Source organism: Marmota marmota, unplaced genomic scaffold (genome assembly GCF_001458135.2).
Source record: "Marmota marmota marmota unplaced genomic scaffold, marMar, whole genome shotgun sequence".
Taxonomy (NCBI): Eukaryota; Metazoa; Chordata; class Mammalia; order Rodentia; family Sciuridae; genus Marmota; species Marmota marmota.
The window spans coordinates 6,386,371-6,398,581 of NW_025999982.1; the positions used below are offsets into that span (position 1 = coordinate 6,386,371).

Genomic DNA, 12,211 nt, shown 5'->3' on the forward strand with positions numbered 1-12,211 from the left:
CCCCCCCCCCCCCAAACCATGTTCAGACTTTTCATACGTGATCAGAGCCTTCACTATATCCTCTGGAGCCTATGTTTGGACTCCAAGTTAAAAGAATCCTGCTCCACATGCTCCCCAAGGATGACCAACCTCTCTGCCTACCACCGGGGAGTCCTGAATTCTAATTTCTAGTCTGAACACTGACCTCTGTGTCAGACTCAGGTGTTCAGGCTGACAGACAACTGTTTGATATGCTTCAACCTGTACTTCAACCTCAACTGTCCAACTCTGAACTCACTGTCTTCCTCTCAAACCTGCTTCTGGCTTCCAACTTAATTCATGCCACCATATCTTCCCAGTTTACCAAGTAGAAACCTGGATTATCTTTAATTCTTCTATCCTTACTTAACAGTTAATCAATCAATGCTATTTCTCAAAATTTCCCTACTCCTAGCATTCTGCCCTGGTTCAGGGCCTCATCTTCTCCCACCTGAGACACTCAAACGATGCATCTGCCTGTTCTCTTGCCTGCCTCCCTCCAACCCATTCTTCAAACTTCTGCCCAAGAAAACTTCTGAGAATACAAGATCTATCAGTTTCTGGTCAAAGCCCTTTAACGATCAACTCCCTGAAAAAAAAAACAAAAAACAAATATACCAATGGCCTTCAGGATACAGCCCTAGACCCAAACAGAATCCCCAGCTCACCAGCCGGCAGTCTCACATTTATGCTACCCCCACTCCATACCTGAGGTTCTACTAGTATCAGTTGAACAGACCTCACTCTGTGCTCCTGCGATTTCCTCTACCTGAGATATCTCCAGCACTTTCTTCATGTTAATTATAATCACATTATAATTAACATCACCAAAAGGGCTGAGGCTGTGGCTCAATGGTATAGCACTCGTCTGGCATGTGTGGGGCCCTGTGTCTGATCCTTAGCATCACATAAAAAATAAACAAACAAACAAATACAATAGTTGTGTCCACCTACAACTAAAAAAAATATTTAAAGCAATCACCAAAAATATTTGCTACCTAATTGGCTGGCTGCTTTCATTGAGAAGTGATATAAATGTGATATGAAGAAAACTACCACATATTCTCACTGAAAAAGAGAAAAACGATCTGCAGGTAAAGCAGTTGCAAGAAACAAGAGGATGTTCAGCCCTGGAAGTAACCAAAATAACCACTGCTCGTGACCACATTCCAGTCTCTATCCTCGTCTCTAACGAGGCTTGACTGCACTTCCTTCTTCAGCCCCACTAATTTTCCCTGTACCCTGATGGTAGATTCCAGTTTGTTTTAGTCAGTCTAAGCAAATTTCTGCTACTTGCAATGTAGGAGACTTGATTATGTCTGGGTGGTAGAGAAGTGACATCCAGGGTGGAATCCACATTGCCTTCTTTCGTTTCATGGCCAGTATCACTCTCTCAACCTGCCTCTTTGAATATAATATATTACTTTCTGTGTAAATGGGAGGGCAATCATATTAAAAGTCATAAATGTACCTCATTTAAATAAACTACCCAAGCTTCAATGCTCCAAAAAACATAAAACAGAATTGAAAACAAATGAATCTTTGCTTTGGGCTTTAAGGCTTATGAATTAAATCAGCTATTAATCAGACTTGGAAAAACACTGGCTTCCTTCCCATGGTCATTACTATAGAATTATTTTAAAGAATCAATAGCACTCACTAACCTACATGACTTTCTGGTACTCTCACTCTCTAGTTTACCCTAAAACTTATTGCTAATTACTGTAGGTCTAAGAGAATCCACATGAAAGCGACGGAAGACATAAATTATTTACAGGGCTATTCATCTGCAATGGACATCCCATCAGATTCAACCTTGTAAGTGTCATAGGACCAGTTATTTTTAAATCAGATTGTATTTTATAGGAAATAATAAAGATGCTATAGCAGCACAATAAATTCACACTAACAGCAGATCTGCATTTCACTGCAACAAATGTCTCTACTCTATTAAGAGAGTACTGAAATTTGCCCTTAGCATGCCTTGGAGTCAAGGGTTTCCCTGGAGCTGTTTGCACACTTGCAGGTGTCAGAGGCTGAGGGCCTGGGGTGGAACTTTTTTTTTCCCTTCCAGTTCCCACATGGGAAATAAGACTCTCTTGGATCTGAAAGGACTTGCTCTAATCCAAAAGGACCTTGCTCCTGGCATTTATTTGCCTCATCTGAAACATTTTTTCTTCTCTGCTGTGATCCATTTTGTCTCTGCAACAGAACCATGTTTATCATCCAAGACTTATCACATTGCTCTTGCTGACTGACTGAGTGGTCAGCAAAAAAACCAAGTTGATGAGTCTAGGATGTGAGTACTTGGCAGCACCCCATGGCTTTAATGGATCTCAGCAGTATTAGTTTACTGAAAGACAATCCAGTCCGCCTGGGACAATTTACTATTCTGTGTATTGTGCACAGATGAGACCTTTTATTTTGCAAGAGTTTAACTTTGGCTCGCTCTCCAAAAGACAGAAAAATTTAAACTCTCAAAGTGTCCAACAATCAGACAGCAATAAATAAAGCCAGCTTGGTGTAATTGTTATAGATGCTAAGAACACTTAAGATACCAGATGACCACGGGCTGGGGGAACCAGGAGAGACTGTGGGCCCTCTGTCTCAGGATCTCAGCAGGCACATGACAGACAGGCCCGTTCTGCCCAGGGATGTTTGTGAGAGAGAGACCCGCGCAGAAGCTTCGGGTGAGAGAGATGGATGACTTCTCAAGGTCACTGCCATCGCCATGATTCATTAATGTTGGACGGGCTGCTGCTGCTCTGAGTGTGTTTTCCTAAAGCAATAGACTCTACTGTTCACCTTCTGTAAATAATAAATCTCGCAGCTTCCCAATCTTTCTGTAATCTGCACACCAGCACATTGAAAATAATGTAAACAAGGTTAGCTCACAAAATAAGGTATGTACCCACAGTGAATCCAATAAATATGGTGTGGCTGTTCTTTAATGTCTCCAAACTGTTTACATCAGTATCTAAACTGTGATTGCAATTGAGAAAAATCAACAAAATTTAAAAGATCTTGTACCTTGTAGAGCCTCAATATCTATTTCTAATTCTTAGAAAACTGAAGGAAAGTTTGTATAACTTTTGCACAACACAAATGAAAGAAAAGAAGATGATCTTACCCACAGACTGCCACCAGCAACAAATCACAACCCATCAATGTAAAATAAGCAGGTGCAGTTAGATGCCCCCACGCCCCACAGGTCCCACAGGAGTCACATACTGTACACAGTTCCCTATCCCCTGGATCATCAGTTGCATGTGTCAACAATGAAACAAATTTCTCCTGGGCCATGAGTGACAGAATTTTTAGCCATACCTTCAGCTTCCCTCATAACCCAAAGTCTAAAGTGATTAAAATTTAAATATCATCAAAATTCCTGGGAGATTATATTTTTGTAAAAATTGCCAGTTATTCTCTTACCATGCAGAGTCACACTCATTATTAAAAGACGCTAAGCCTAATCACAGTATGATGAGGTATACTAATTTGTCACTTCCTCAGGCTATTTCTGCAGCTGTGAGTTGGAGTTTTAGTGGCTTGGTGTGGACTGACACAACCCATTTTCTAAAAATCAAACATATTGCTATAGTGGCTAGAAGAAAAATCCTACTCCATCAATCCAAAGATCTTTCATAAAAAAGAAAAAGAAAAAGCAAACAAACAAAAAAACCCACTTAGAGAGTGAAATAGAACAAAATAAAACCCTTTTCATCCATATTTTTGGAAACAACCAATTTATATTTTTCTGTGTTTATATTTTCCCTATTTAAGGGATATATTCTTGGCTGAGACCATGACCACCTCATCTTGTGCCAGAAGGTCCTAGGAAGGCTGTTTGGATTCCCTGTCTTTTCCTCAGTACCCTCCACTGAGACCACATGAGCCTCTTTCCAATCTTCATTGAAAGAATTTTCCTAAACCAGATAGAACTTCTACCATTCTCTACCTCTGACATACCTTAATGCCCTCTCCTCCAGACATAAGGGCCTTATACATTCCATGAAACAAGTACAGCAACGGTCTACCAGAGTCTATGAAAACATGTTGGGCCTCTTCCTATTCCACCTGTGTCTTTCTCCATGTCTCCCCTGTCGCCCTCCTCTGGGTTTCTTTGCAAGCTGTGCAAGCAACATGAACGGACATTTTCTTTTTCTACTGGGGAAGAGTGAAGTTAGGTCTTCTTATTGTTTTTTTCTGCAGTTTGAGGGCTCCTGGCTCTGTGTAGCAACCAGCACCAAGAACATAAGGACTGTCAATGAATAAGAACTGTGGTCCTTGGTGGTTATTCCCCTCCAGAGGCCTCTATCTATCCACAAGATATCAAGAGTCATTTTGCTATTTCTAGTGATTCTCTGGACACCACCAAAAATAACTGAGGAGTCAGAAAAATTCCTCATTAAGCTGATTAGGAGACAGACTGTATATTTTAGGTGATATTATATACAATTACTGAAAGACTACCTGCCAGTATGTTGTTTGGAACAAATTATTCTGTGCACTGATTTATTTCTCTCTATTGGACCAGAATTAAGATTTTAAGTTCACTGAATACAGGATATGATTAAGTCATCTCTGTATTTTCTACATTATTAGTATATTACTTAAGTACCCAATATATGTTGAAGGAAATTTATTATGACAGTTTCCTTTTAATGAAACCATAAAATATGCACTTCAGAAAGCATTTCTGCTACACTTAGTGTTGTAAGGTACACATAAACTCGCTAATATTAGTTTAAATTTCAGGCTTATAAGCTGATATCATTAAAATCAAAACTGAAAAAGAAAAATATAGATATTAAGGTAAGGTGCTTCCATGCTTAGCACCTTTTACAAAAATAATTTTTAAGTATCAACACACTGTACAGAGTAAGGGGAGATAGCACAGAAAAGTTACACTCTATAAACTTCCTAGAGCTAGATTTATTAATACTCAAATTTCTGATTACTCATAAATATTACTATTTAAAAATTAAATATATAATTTTAACTTACTATATCCTAAAAAAGAGCTATCTCTTTAAGACTTCTCAATTCTTGCCTAATCAACAGAATAAATTAATTAATGAAAATGCTTTCAACTTCAAACAAAATTTTAAGAAAGTTCTGCATGCATTCAGCCAAATCCCACCTCTCCATGCACACAATAGAGAGCTACTGAGAGAACTAACCCTGCATAGAAATCAGCATGAAATCAATACCTTTTATGTAGCCCTGAAAGCACTGATAGACCTATGGATACACCTACTGTGTCTTAGAAAAGTGTCATTGGCTTTTTTCCCCCTGACTACAGTGACAGGAAAGAGATTCAGAGTCAGCAGCGACATTTTAGTGATCTTTGGAACACAATGTCCAAAAACCACAAGGCAGTCTCTGGAGCAACTGAGAGGTGATAGCCATCACTCTGGAGATTTGATGGGGGGAAGAGACTTATCTTTGTCTTTCATAGGTTCTCTCCTTTAAGGCAAGAGTTCAGACTCAGTCACTCAATATTCCTTCATCTATGAAATTCTAAGTCCCTTGATAAAACCAGAATTGAAGGAGTCAGGAGGCAAGGTATACCCGACTAGATAAGTGCAGGGAAAGTTAATGAAAGAAATGTCATTGAGCTGTTGGCAGGAGCTTTCTCAAAATGTAGAGCACTGACAGTCCCTGCCATAATGAAACATAAATTTGGTCCAAATCATGTTCAACAGAAACAGTGGAATGGTTTATTTGGACAACTAAATTGTGCATCCTGCTTTTTATTAGCACCAAATATTTACTAAACAAAACACAAGATGCATACTACTGTGCTAGGGGCTTGGTATTAAGAAGTTTTTATGAGAGTTAGAAAGTCTGTGCCCTCAAGGTGCTTGGAATCTTCTGTGCAAGCCCAAGCAGAACTGAATGATAGTCACTGCATCTAGTAATAACAAAGGACAGGGGTCAGCAAGCACCCACAGTCAGAGAGTGGGGGCCAAGAACATCTTCCAGATTGTTGTCTTTCACTGCTAACCACAGCACAGAAGGTTACCAGATATTTGAACTCTGGCAACACTATCAGACCTTTTCTTGCTCAGAGGAATTTAACTATCTTAATTATTGAACAGACTTCTTCAAGAAAGACAAGGTCTATGAGAAAGGGCATGTTGGAAAATAAGTCCAACCTTGGTTGGGTTGCTAGGGATGAACACAAACACCGCACTCTGTGCAACTCGAGTTCCTTTAAAATGGAACGTCAGTTATTACTAAACTAAAAATGTAAATTTGGATTTAGCTAAAAATTTCTCAAAAGTAATTAACCTTGAGCCAAGAAAAAAAAAGGTAGAGGGATAACTATGACAGGAAAAGAGAGCCACACATCTGCAGTCTCATAATATATGTCTTATTCAAAATTCCAACCATAAACCATACCCCAAATCTGGAAACTCCAAATTGTCATCTGCCCCCACCCCCCACCCCTGTTTTTTGAGGCTGAGGACCAATCTCAAGGCCTTGCGCATGCTTAGATAAGTGCTCTGACACTGAGCTAAATCCCCAAACCCTCCAAATTATTCTTTGGTGCTTAATGAGCATGAGAAGCCACAAAGGAAAGTTCTCCGTGTAGCTTTTTTTTTTTTTTAATGCTCCACAAAGAAAGATGCGAAACAAAATAAATAAAATTTAGGGAAAGCAATACATGTGAAGAAGGTCTCAGAGGGAATGATTTAAGCAGAAAAATTGCAAAAATTAAGCATGTATCACTTGGCTAAGGGCTGACTAATTAAGGATCTGCTTTCTACAAATAATGTTGAAGGGTATTCCAAGAATAAAAAAATATTTTTTAGTAATATTTTGTTAGAGTAGCAGAAAACAGGATATTGAAATAGGAAAGAAGGAAATTTTATCCTAAATGCCAGAACTTTCCCCACAATCTATACAATACACATATCACAGAAGGAGGTTAATACAAAAGACACATGCATCTCAAACGATGAAGGTTTGTATACAGATAGACATTTAAGTTCAACACAGTGAAGGCTGTTACAAAATTATTCTAAACCCAGGAACAAGAGCTGTGTTAACTCTCTGATAAAAGGGAAATCATTACGTAAATGATTAACCACTAAGAAACCTCCTGACATCCTGAAACGCACATCAAATTTTATTGCCATTGTGTACAAAGAAAATTGAAGACAAGCTGATGTATTCTGATATCATTCATTTTACCTAGTCCCTGCACTCTGGGTGCTCAATAGCTTTGTATGCTTATTACTTTATATTTGTCCTTCTTGGAGTGGTTATAATCATAAAAAGCTATCCAGTATCTTGAATAGACTGGATAATTAGAATTACAATGACTGCCATCTGAATATACTGTGTCATAATTTCCTGTAAGTGCATTATCCTGCTTGGTGACACACACGCCTCCTTCCTGGCCTGATGCTACAGACTGCTCTCAGGCAGAGATAAGTTCCTTAAGCAAAGTTAGGCTTACCTCAACCAATTTCTTGAGGTGATGGATGAGGTCTCCAATATTTCATGGGTTCCCTTGTGTAAACCTAAAGTATTTCTCTTCTATAACCATCCTATTCTGCTCAGAAAGTATATACATTTTCGGTTGAACTTGTTACCAGTCAAATTTGATGTGCAGATAAGTGAAAAGTAAAAACTTTACATAATGCTTTCTTACTGCTTTGTGGAACTCATATTTTAGTATACAACTAATTCATTCTCAGAAGTAACCATGTCAGGCACATCAAGAAAGCTACTCTGGGGCAAGGGCTGGGTGTTGCTGATGGAAGTAATTACTCACCATGGAATGAAATCATCCTCTTTATTTAGGCGTAAAGGGACAGATATTATTTACCAGGGTACTTTTCAGAACATCAGAAACCAATGACAGTACGCGTTGGCCTCCTCTGTTAAGAATTGCAATCTATTATACAAACATGAGAAAAAAGATTTAACCTTTACTTTGACTTTGTTTCACAATTTTCTGTGCATTTCATTCTTGGGTTCCTAAAAAATTATGCACATGTACAAACCCACACCACACAAACTCATACCATTTACACATACCTTCTATTAGATTTATCCCGAACTATATCTCACTTGCTTTAATGATTCCAGGCCCTCCTTGGAGCTTCCAGTCATATTTAAGGAGGTTAATTTTTTTTGTGGGGGGGGGGGGTACTGAAGATTGAACTCAGGGGCACTCAACCACTGAGCTACATCCCTAGCCCTATTTTGTATTTTATTTAGAGACAGGATCTCATTGAGTTGCTTAGTGCCTCACAGTTGCTGAGGCTGGCTTTGAACTCATGATTCTCAGCCTCCCAAGCTGCTGGGGTTATAGGCATGCACCACCACACCTGGCAAGGAGGTTAATTTTTAATCAAGATGTAATTCTGTTTTTGTAATCATTTACCCCAAACATTACTTATCTATATAGTAATTATTAAAATGGGAAGAATATACTAATTTTCCTAATCTATGAGGTGTTGTATCATAAATAGGCTGGTTTAAGGAAGGAATACAATAAGATCTTCCTAAAAAAGAAATCTTTACATTCTTTCTAAGATTCTATAAAAGATATAGGCAGGGCCAGAGATGTAGCTCAGTGGTAGAGCTCTTGCTTAGCATGTGTGAGGCCCTGGGTTCCATCCCCAATTACTCAAAAAGAAAAAAAAATAAGCAGGACTTTCACATCCAGCAACACAGTGACTGTGAAGAAAGCCCTTCTCAAGAAGAGTACCTAAAAATATTGGAAAAAAATTCTTGAATTATTTTAATAGCATGATTAAGTTATTCAGCAGTGTTTGTAAGCAAGAATCTTTGAAGAAGAACCATTTCCTAGGGATGAGAAAGTAAGTCTTAGAGCTGATAGTAGGGTGACCATATTGGTTCCTGCCCAAACTAGGACATTTTTGAACATCACTGACTAAGCTGCAAAAAATACATACATTTTCAGACATACCAAGACATACAATGACCCCACCTGCAAGATCATTTGCTGATCCCTGGTAGCAGTGTGGATTTTAACGGGTCACATACATGCATAGGGTAAGGAGACAAAGCCTGGGGTCTAAACATGGAGAGATATTGAACTAGGGACCTCTGGGAAAAAAATAATTTCCTAAATGTGGTTAACATTTTAAAAATTAAAATTAAAAAGAAGAGGAGGAGGAAGAGGAGAAGAGAAGAAGAAAGAAGACACAATAAAGACAAAGATGGAAAAGAAACTCATCTTGTAAAAGAAGACAGACTTAATTGGAGTTTGACTCTGAATAGAACAGGGAAAAAATATGCATGCCTGAGAAAGAAAAAAGAAAAATCCTCTAAGAATTCCTAAGCACAAGTTTGCTCTCCATTAGGTTTTAGGCCAGAATCCATACTATCTGGGTAGCCTGAGAACCCAAAATTAAAAATTAAGTTTCCAATACTCATTGGTTGGTTATCTGCCTTAGGTGCTGGAAAGAAGCTAATCTAATCATACCTAGAGAAACACAACTGCAAGTCTCAGACAATTCACATAAAGGGCTGGGGCTGGGGCTCAGCAGTAGAGGGCTTGCCTAGCATGTGTGGGGTGCTGGGTTTGATCCTCAGAGCCACATAAAAATAAATAAAATAAAGATATTGTGTCCACCTACAACTGAATTTTTTTTAAAAAAAATTCACACATATACAGAAAAAGTCAAAGAAATATCAGCTTATAATAAAAAGAGTCACTAAAAATATGAGAAATAAGCCTCAGTTAAAGAGCAGAAATAACAACTGGCACACCCACACTAGAACATACTGCAGCTACCAGAATGATCAGACACAGAATATAAATGATTGTGCTGTGTGTGTGTTTAAAATTGTTAGTATAATGCAAGACAAGACTTATCAAAGTTGACAAAGCATAATTAAGGGGGGAAAAACCACATACTATTCACGGAAATAAAAAATATGATTTAAATTGGTATCTAATAGATGATTTAGCATAAGATCAAAGGTAAAGACTATACTTTCAGGGATCATTTCTATAGTATGTTACTAAGATCAAAGGTAGCTGAGAGAATTAACAAACTAGAAGACGAAACTAAAGAAATTACTCAGAATGCTAGACAGAGACACAAGAAATGAAAAATATCAAAGATACAAAGTAGAGGCTAGGGTTGTGGCTCAGAGGTAAAGCGCTTGCCTAGCATGTGTGAGGCACCAGGTTCAATCCTTAGCATCACATAAAAAATAAATAAAATAAAGGTATTGTGTCCATCTACAACTTTAAAAAAAAGATATGAAGTAAGGAAATCTAACATCTAATCTAACCAAGATCTAGAAAGAGTGAATACAAAGAATAAGACAATATTTAATGTAGTAATAGATGAGCACTTTCCAGAACTACTGAGACAAAACAATTACAAAAAACCCTAAGTAGGATATATAAAAAGATATCCATAACTAAACACATAGAAGCAAAAGTGCAGAACATAAAAGCCAAAATATAGACCTGGAAAGTAGCCAGAAGAAAAAGACAGATCATATCCAGAGGCTTATTAGATCATAAGCCTGAGCAAGAGTGACAAAGGACAGGAGGATAATATCAAGGAGCTGAGAGGAAAATTACCATTGGTCAAAGTTCAATCCTACTCAAATCCCTTAAAACTTCAATAAGACTTTTCCAAAAGCCAAGAGGTAGGAAGAAAAAGAGACAAAAAGACAACAAAATTCTGAAGGCTGGAAACTGGCTTAACAGACCTAAGCAAGCTGCTTCTCAGTAGGAGTGGGCAGATGGGAAGCAACTTATGTCAAGCTACAGAAAGTCTGATAAATCAGTAGCCATCAATGTCTCTGGAACTTGGGAAGAAAGAGTGGTGAGGATGAGGGAAAGATCTAACTATTAAGCATAAAAGTTAAATATCTAGGACCCCTCCCTATTACAAGCTGATGAGTAAGGCCACATTGCATTTCTGCAGAAAAAAAACTTGGCAGAGTATAAAACAATCTTTGGATTGAAATTGACCTAGGCAGCTGATCACAAGAGTATCTTGTTGGAATTGGGGTAAAGTGACCATACTTACTGGCCAAGGAATGTTGAGATAGTTCTTTCTCTATTCGGCTCCCGAAATACTGTCAGCCTTCACCCTGTGTGTAGTTGTTTTTCCTCTGAGGAAGCTATTAGTGTGTGGGTGCACAGGGTGGGGATTCGAAAACATTGACACCTGGGATTCTACGCCAACTGGTTTAGCAGATTTAGCTGCTCACTGATATCACCTGTAAAGCTCTAAAAATGAAAAAAAAAATTTAAAAAAAAGGAAAAAGAAAAAGTGACACCCAAGCTTCACACTTGAGGTTCTATTTAATCTCTGACGTGGTGGCCCAGAGATAGAGATTTTTAAAAGCTCCCTAAATGATTCTAATGTTCAGCCATGATTAAGAACTGCTGCCCCATAGCAAAGCTCAAAGTTATACTCAAAGCTTCCTTCCACTGTTAAAAACAAGAGGGCTACAGAGCTGAGGTAAGCTCTAAAACAGAAGAGCTAAAATCAAAGCAAAGAAAAACAAAACAAAACAAAACAAAAAATGGAGGAAACAAATTCTAAATAAAATTTAAGACAATTTTTAAAGAGTAAAGTAAGTTCTTGAAAATATAAAAAGACAACAGAAATTTAAATAAAAGGGAATAAAAGTCAGCTAATTAAGCAGAGGAAATATGAGTTGGAGATGTAGCTTAGTGGTGAGTGCTTGCCTGGTTTGCACAAGCACAGAGGAGATGGAGGAGGAAAAGGAGCAGGAGCAGGGGGCGGGGAGGAGAAAATATCCCAGAATGCAGAGCTGAAAGACAAAAGGACAGTCAGTAGGACAGAGAAGATAAAGTTGGGAGGACAGAGGGAGATCACACACAAAGGATCAGGTAGCAGAACAATTTTAGATTTCTCAACAACATTAAGGCCAGAAAAGTGATGGAGAATTGCAGTTCAATTTCTGAACCTATAAGATAATTTCCAACCTATGATTCTCTCTATAGCTAATGTGTACAGCAATGTGAAGGTAGAATAAAGGCATTTTCAGATATGCAAGGTTGCAGAAAGTGGGTAACACTTAGTAAACACTTGGTTTGGCTGGGGGTAGGGGGGGTGCATGCCCCCAAAAGGCCCCAGAAGCCACTGAAAATGGTGAAAAAACTCCAGGGCTCCATCATTAAAAAAAAAAAAAAAAAAAAAAAAAAAAA

The 12,211-nt window shown here is 38.2% G+C and overlaps 1 protein-coding gene and 1 pseudogene across 4 annotated transcripts in view; one reads left to right on the top strand and one right to left on the bottom strand.

Moving 5' to 3' along the window:
• The window catches only part of Btbd9 (BTB domain containing 9), a 403,587-nt gene that overhangs the window by 169,836 nt on the left and 221,540 nt on the right, over positions 1-12,211 (bottom strand). The gene's annotated exons all lie outside the window — the stretch shown is intronic.
• Positions 9,995-10,096, top strand: LOC125617544 (annotated as a pseudogene).